Source organism: Mangifera indica, chromosome 16 (genome assembly GCF_011075055.1).
Source record: "Mangifera indica cultivar Alphonso chromosome 16, CATAS_Mindica_2.1, whole genome shotgun sequence".
Taxonomy (NCBI): domain Eukaryota; kingdom Viridiplantae; phylum Streptophyta; class Magnoliopsida; order Sapindales; family Anacardiaceae; genus Mangifera; species Mangifera indica.
Window position 1 is genome coordinate 5,448,280 of NC_058152.1, and position 9,045 is coordinate 5,457,324.

Consider the following 9,045-nt stretch of genomic DNA (forward strand, 5'->3'; position numbering starts at 1 on the left):
TTAATTGAGTTCAAATTGAATTAAATTTTGTACGATACAACTATGGTTTTATTTTTTAGAGGAAACCTCACATGTCGTTTTGTCATTCATCATCATTGCCAATCCAACAAATTTCATCACCGAGCGATTGCTCACTAAATTTTTTTCATGCATGAGAGAGCAATTTGATAATCTATGCTATATATGTCAACTATTTATAATATGATCTTCACGGGAAAGCAAACAAGGACTATTGCAAAAAATAATTGCAAAAGTTTGTACATTCATGTGAAAAAAGCAAGCAAGCATTATTTGAAAATATTCCTTGCAATATTCTATTCTTCTTTGCAATATTCTCTATACAAATATTTTCTGCAACATTTGCTTTGCTTCTTGGGATATTATATATATATAGAAAGGAAAAGTATTCTTTGCACTATTCTCCCCGCTTTTCTCCCCCGAGGTCTGAATTTTTTGAACAAATATCCTTTGTAGAATATTAAATTCTTTGCATATTCAATATCAAGGGTTTTAGTGTATGCTCTTTATGAGTGACTTATTAGATTATTTTTTCATATGCTACTTTAATATGAGATTAACGTCAACTAAAATTTAATGAAATAAAATAAAGTAAGTTTAAAATTTTTGTAAATTTAATTTAAAATTTTTTAAATTTATTTGATCTTATTTGACACATATATATAAATTTTGTTTTAAATATTGATACTAAATATCTACACATATTTTTTCTCTATAATATATAAGAAAAGAAATAATAATGTTACTTTTGTTTGATTTTTTAAAATTAGAGATAAGAATAATTTAAATATTTTAATATATAAAATGATAAAAATATTTAAAGTATAAAAACTGTGATATAAATATTACAAAATTCCAAATTCCATTAAATCCCCTTTTGAAAAGCAAATCAGTTTTTTTTTTTTTGAATTTAATAAAATAAATGTACGGTTTTGGCAATAAGCGGAGAAACCGCTACATTCTGAATGGAAATGCTGGAGGTCCATGGGGCATGGTTTTTATAGATCATCATACGACGTGCATCTTTTATCGTTACACCGCACTCTTTACAATTGTAATCACCACGTGTAGGATGATAGGGTCTCTGTTCTCAATCCCATGCAAACGCATCATCGTGTCTCACTGCACTCTATCATCAGACTTTCTTGTTTTCGTAAAATTTGACACAGGTGATTTCACCACCATATATAATTCTTAACTATTTAGATCACACATGATGAAATCAGATGAAAGTGAAAGATTTTTTTGAATACTTTCTATTTGTCATGTGCATGGTGGAGATTTGGATATTTGACAGTGCAGGAGGTTTCAGATGTATTCCAGCATATAAATCATGGATGATAGGGTTTTTTTATATTTTTCACTATGCGTAATTTATTTAAGGCCAAAGGACTATTTTCCACCCAAGGTATGCTGCATTCTTAAGTGTCCTCCCTTTAACTATGAAAATATCAAATACCCACCCATGAGCAGTTAAATTTAACAGAATCCTAACACCTTAAAATTTTATCTCTTTTCCCCCCCTAACCCCTAAAAACTAACCATTTCCCCCTAGGCCAAGTTTTGAAAATAGCATTCCCCCCCCTAAGGTTTAGTTTTCAATCCCCGATGCCAAATCCGGAGCCATTGCCGACGAGGAAGCCTTCCCGATGCACCACCATGCTCCGACGGCCTCTCTTCTCTCCTCTGGAACGCCAATCGACCTAGATCTGGCGAAGACGACTACCTGAAACAACGAAGCTCTTCTTCAGGAGACGAGGCTCTTCGTCTTCCCAGACGAAGACGACGAGCTTGTCTCCGTCTGGGAAGATGTCGCGTCTTCCCAGACGGAGAAGAGGTAGTCGTCGTCTGGGAAGACGAAGAGTCTCGCCTCCCAACGAAGAGCTTCGTCGTTTCAGGTCATCGTCTTTGCCAGATCTGGGGTTGATCGGTGTTCCAGAGGAGAGAAGAGAGGTCGTCGAAGCATGGTGGTGCGTTGGGAAGGCTTCGTCGTCGACGATGGCTTCAGATTTGGCATCGGGGATTGAAAACTAAACCCTAAGGGGGGGGAACGCTATTTTTCAAAACTTGACCTAGGGGAAAATGGTTAGTTTTTAGGGGTTAGGGGGGGAGACAGGGATTAAATTGTAATTTATTTTTAATATTATAGATAAAATGACGATTTTACCCTTGAATCCGTTTTTTTTAACAGCCCATGGGTGGGTATTTGGTATTTTCATAGTTAAAGTGGGGAAACTTGAGAATGCAGCATACCTTGGGTGGGAAATAGTCGTTTGGCCTTTATTTAATATGCGTAATGTGCATGGTTGACTTTTTTGATATATTTCATCCTAGGGGGTTATTGATATTTTCCATATTAAACTTTTCAATGAATTTTATTTTTTATGTTTGGTAATTTTGTAATAGAGTATGAATTATGCAAATATTATAAAAATTAATTGTTTTTTATTATTATTATTATTTTCTTTTTTGTAGAATGTTGTTTGTTGGCATAAGATAGAACATGAAGCAACAACTAGACATGAAAGATTTATAGTAGTGCACTAGTCATAAGTGATGACATGAGGCCATTGTGACATGCTGACGAAAATAAGAGTGACATTGATGGATGAGTAGGAAACATTTCTCAAAACTACATTTTTTGGAAAGTTTTTAAATTAAGAGGAGTCTCGACTCAATGGAGTATTATCACACTTCATTTTATTGAGGGAGACTATGAGGGTGAATTTTGGTGAAGAGTTCCAACTTAGATTGAATAGGGTTGACATTCAATTTAGCCCATTTGAGTTCGCCCTCATCTCTTACTACAATTTAACTATCGAACCAAAATACAATACTATCTTTTTGCCTCAATCAAACAAAGGATTTGAGAGACACGTTTTTACTATAAGACATTGATCAACTATGACACTACGATAAGTGTATTTGAAGCAAGGGCATGAGGGAAAGATGGCATTGATGCTGTGAAGATTATGTTATTATATTATCTACACGTCAAATTGATACGCATGGACAATAGAAAAGTGATCAATAAGGAGGTCATCCTACTTGTCTTTTCACTTGGATGAATTTAATTTTTAGCCAATGAGTGTACGAAGATGATGTATAAATACATAAGTGATTATACGAGTCTTTTATATGAGAAATCATAATTGATTCAAAGGAAGACCTCTTCTTGTGTTACTATAATTTAATGAGGTCTTCACAAACCTTCTAAGTAAGTGTATCATCTATCCCCATTAATGTGTGTTCATAAAACAATATGCTAATAATATATTATTAACACTTGCAAACTTTTCCTTGTGAGTTTGGATCTGTGAGACACTAGAGGCATTAGAAGATTGAACAAAATTGTCACTCTTAGTGACACTCCGAATGTTAAGGTAGCACATTAAAGACACCCTAGGTCAATATGATGTGGACACTCAATAAGTGACTTTATATTATTAGTTTATATTTATTTTATTTTATTTTATGTTTTGATACGAAAGTATTTACCAAGGGATAACTAAAAATAGGATAATGTTAAATTCCTGCTTATGGCTTCTTCGCCAAAGAAAGGCAAAACATGTTATGCAAAAATATTAGACTGTATAAACATAATCAAAGCCCATACGATGGATTCGTGTTAGAGTTGGCTCTTTACAACCAACCTTTTTTATGATATAAATTCATAACAAGTCATATTTTGTAAGTCAATTTTGTAATAGCTCTAGTCTAATAACAAGGCTCATTGTCAAGATATTATTTACTTTTGACACACAATCCATCAGAGTTTTGCTTCTAGGTTTTACAACCTAAAAACACATCTTGATAATTTAAGAAGCTCATAAGTTATTTAATCAATTAAGTCTTCTCATCCTTAAGCGATGTGAGATGCACATATGCTTAACATTTCTCCCGTACTTTGTCAATATAGGATTCACTTAACGATGTCACAATTACCCCTTTACGGGACTTAACGTCCTTGCTAAAATTTGTCCTACCATTTCTTAAGAGGACACATAAATTAGCTTTCATATCATTTGTAACATCTGTGGTCTAATAACCTAGTCCACTAGCGATATATTGTCCACTTTGGACACACAGTCTATCATGGTTTTGTTTCTGGGCTTTGCAATAAAAACACATCTAAGCAGTTTAAGAAGTTCACAGGTTATTTAATCAATCAAATCTTCTCAACCTTAAATAATATAGGATGCATACATCCTAAGCATCTTTCCCGTGTTTTACTGATATGAGATTCACAAATTTATGGCTTCAAAATATCAAAATCATAGTGGAATGAAACATCCTCCCCTATAAAGACTCAAAATTTCTCAATTTTAGCATAAAAAGGTTGGAGAAAAAGGATTATTGCAACTAGACAAACTAGAGGAGTTTCACCTTGATGCGTGAATTAAAAGATATACAAAGAACGGACCAAAAGATGAAATGTCAAGCACATAATAAAAAAAGAATTTAACGAGGGAGAGCTAGTATTATTGTTCAATTCAAGGTTGAGGCTCTTTCCAAGCAAACACTAATCCCGATGGTTCGAGCATTCTAATGAGTTAAGGATTTCCTATACAGAGTAGTTGAGGTTTGGAGCAAAAAATACTAAAGCATTCAAGGTTAATAGATAACACCTCAAGCCATATCTAATCAATAAGCCAATAGAGTATTGGGTTGGTTTTGTGTCTCGCTTGCAAGTGCATGAGTCAACAAGTACTATAATAGATATCGATCCCACATGAATTGGAAAACTGATTACTAATATGTTTCAAAGTCTATATTCGCTAAAGAGACTGTATAAATAAAGGGCTTATAATGTAGGAATAATTTTACTATGACTACTAAAACTAAATATGCAATTACCTAAAGCAATGGATGGAATTCAACTATAACACTACTACTAAGTTTCGTATGATAAAAGACTTCTAGGACTTTAGGTTTCACCAACGATCCCACATAAATTTGTCGATCAAATAAAACGACGAAAGTAATTGTGATGTAATACTAGTTTGATATCATAAGTTATCCTAGAACCTCTTGCAAGGTTGACTGAATGAGCAATAATTAAACGAGCTCCTACTTTTGTAGCTACTTGGATAATAACTATCTGTTACATTTTGTGACTCCAGTTACTTTACAAGGAATTGACATATCTCTTAACCAAATTTATAAACAATCACAACCAAATAAATAAATTCAACAAAATGTCCAAACAATTAAGCACAAACTATGTTCAATAATCTATCAAAGCATACAACACATACATAAGCAAAAATTTTACTTAGCAACTTATCACTAACACAAACATAAAGCATAAAGTAAAAAGAGTAGGGAAAGGAAATGTTCAAGATTTGTAGTGGTTCAAAGTTTTCTCTTCTAAGCTTTCTACATCCACTTTTTCAAGCAAACCACTTAAAGTTTCATTAGTTAGAATCTCTTCTTTATAATAGTTCTTCGAGATTTTATCCACGCACACTAGTTGATTCATGATTACACCTACCATAATAGTTTATTCGAAATTTCACCTATGTGTTTGAATATAGAAAGTAATGTTTATGAATGCTTCTATAAGGCTGATACAAGAAAATAAACAGAAATGTTTCTTCCAAATAATTGAATTGTAAGCTTAGGAGAGAAATTAGTGAAGAAAATAAGTATAGGATTTTACATATGTGATCTTTGACCTATTCCCCATTAAAGAGTCTTTAATTTATAGTCTTGGATGGTTAGAATAGCTCAAATGACCATTGGTTAGGAGAATAGATCCGTTAAGCATCAAAACCAACAATTTTTGTAAAAATCTCAAAGATACATAAGTTTGTGTTGATGGCACACGAGCATGTATCTTTCAATTTTTCACTTTTTTTGCTCGGTCAAAGCTCCCAACGATCAAATTTTCAAATATGTCATTTGAGGGACGGACATCCCTATTTCAGGGACAGGCATCCTACCTTGCACCTTCAAAATTCTAAAATATTTTAGACATGAAAAGATAGGCAAGAGACAAGTAGAGGGATGAATGTCCTTAATACACTAGTATGTGTTGTAAGGCACGTGAATGTGCATCTAGTTTGACTATGTTGACGTTGCCCAAAACCGCACAAAAAGGATACATGGCCACTTTTCTTCATGTTTTGACTTGATACACGAGCGTGTAGACATGATGCATAGGCGTGTACGTCCTGCTTTTGCATTTTTCATTTTTTGTCCACTCGGTAATTTTTTTCGCACATTCCTTAGACAATGTTAGATATTCAAACTTGTATTTTTAGTATTATCAAGACACCTTAGGTTAACATGGCGCCAACCCTATAGGCAAAACTATATTTCTAATCTAAACTAATATAGGTCTATACCTCAAGAAATCAATCAGGTATTTCTTATGGTTGTAGCGTGGCTTAAGGGTGATTGGCTTTTGAATGAGCTGGATAAATGACTTTTATTTTTCAAACACATGGTTGTCTTCCCTTAGTCAGAATCTGAGTACTCGTATACTTGATTTGAGGAAAATTCCAAGAAGCATATGTTAAGTTTAGGTTATGGAACTCTATCTCTCTAGGATGTTGACAAGCTCCCAGAAGGCACCTTGTGAGATAATTTCATACGTTTTAAATATGAGATATTCATTTTTGAGTTTTAAGGCAAGTGAATGTTAATATTGGAGCAACATCAATTTTCGATAGCAATTAGAGAATTAAAGGAAAAGGCACCTAACATCATTAAAAGTAGACAAAATTACCTTTTTACCCTTAAACTAAATGCATAATAAGGATTTAAACAAGAAAAGTTTAGAAAAGTCTAAGAAAGAAAACCTTATCTAAGTCAAACTCGAGTTGAAAATAGTAAAAGTTTAAAAATGAGAGATATATTCATATAACCACCATCTGTGTGCATAAGTTTAGATATATGAAAGCAATAGAGCTGTATGAGGGATAAATATCTATGAGATACAACATGCACTCAATGTTTTTTCCTATAGGAATAAACATAGTTTTGAATTTTGTAAAAATTTTATTTCTAAAAAATACTATAACTTGTTTTATTTCTTACCATTTTGCCCATAGGCTACAATTTCTATTTAGATTCAACAGATAATGTAGCGTTCATGTGCCTTATTTCAAAATTTTAGATCCACTTCCTTTCCTAGCAAGCTTCCACTATGTCTTACTTCTTACACATTGAAACAAGTGAGAAACTAATCACAAGTTAAGTAAAATGAGATTTTGAGAAAAAGTTCAATTCTCAGTTATACCTAAAGTTGAAGACTCGATCTTTCTTTTCTTATTAACTAGTAAAGTTTTGTAACGTCTGCTCCAATGGTTAGGCTCAACACATCGAAAGAAAGTTACCTTACTTTTTCCAATTGTAATTCCTTCCTTTCTTTTCAAACTAGTTTTGATTTGTTTAGCCATTCTTATATGTACTTTAGCATCCACTACTATTGTCATAAAACCTTGAGTGAACTCTCCATTGTTGTCTTTCAAAAAGTCCATAACAAACTTTTTACAGGATTTAAGTTAAGACAAGACAACAAGGTTGAAAGTAATGTTATCCTTCATACATAAGACTAGAGATTTAGTTTTCTCGATCAATTTAATTTTATTAAACACGTGAGTATTAATTTATGTTTTGTCATCCACTTTATAATCAAGGATTTCATTTGTTGCCTAATATCGCTCTAAACAAGCATAACCTCAAAAGATCTTACAAAAAAGGTCGATTATATCTTTATCAGATAAACTGTTAGTTTGTAAATTAGGAGTTAACAAAGATAATATGATGTTCAATGCAAGTTTTGCATCACATTCATGTTTCTCAAAAGCATCAAATGCCATCATTTTGATGTTATGTTTAGGCATTAAAGGTAATTCTTATATGAAACATACAAGACTTTTTTCTCATCTAGTACAGTCTGAAGACATTTATACTAGTTGAGATAATCTATGTCCAACCTAAAGTCTTTTTTGAATATCTTTTTAAAAGTTGGGTCATATGTCAAGTCAATTCTACAAGAAAAACAAAACAAAGTCAAATTTTAATTTTATATTTATTTAACATGGTCTTTTATCAAATAGATGCTCTTACTATTTTTTTTCAAGCCAATAGCCCTATTTGTTGGTCTTGGGAAGTCCTATAAACCTCCTAGCGAACCAAGATCTCATTGGATTAATTCTCCCCTTTTTTTTGGCAAATAAGTTCAAATTAACCTAATTAGGTAGGTCAACAAACCAATCTACAAAAGTTTATGATCTTGAGTTCAATAGTTATGAATGAACAAATCATATGACCTCAATTGTGATTCCTAGTTTCAGTAAAGTGGATACTATATATAATATATACAATGACAATTGCATGTCCTTTAATTAGCTTAATATCACCTTCACTTTGGTAAACACACTTGTTGTACTAGTTAAGTATAACCCAAAATGAACAACCATTGGGTTTTTCACATGGTAGAGGTATACCATTTGTTTTCATAAACAAGGTTCTGACTTAAAAAAGTTTATCCAAAGGTATTGTATTGGAAGGCTTTGGTTATTTTGACATAATATATTTAATAGATTTATTATGGTCTCACTTATTTTAGTTATCTAGCACATGAGATGATTATTAAAAAAAATAAAGCCAAACATGAATACTACAATATAAATTAATGTAACAATATATATCCATAACTAATTTCAATCCTCAAGCCATAAAGGGTGGTTAGTCAACCTAGGTCTAACTCTTCAGGTCTTCAAGTATGCTCTTTCTTCTATCTTTGAATCTTACAAGGCTTTTTCTCCTAGTTACATTTTATTATAATAAATTGAGCTATTGTAACACCCATGGATACATCTATGGTTATTTTCATCTTTTGTCTCTTATTGTGCTTGTTGCATTGGTGTATTGTGATTTTTTAGAATGCACAGTCATGTGAAGGAGTTCACATGCTCGTGTGTGTGTTGGCAAGAGCATAATCATCATTTTCCATAAGATGTGTGAAAATGGCTAAGTCTGGTAAAACACAATCTTATGTATATGAGAGTACAC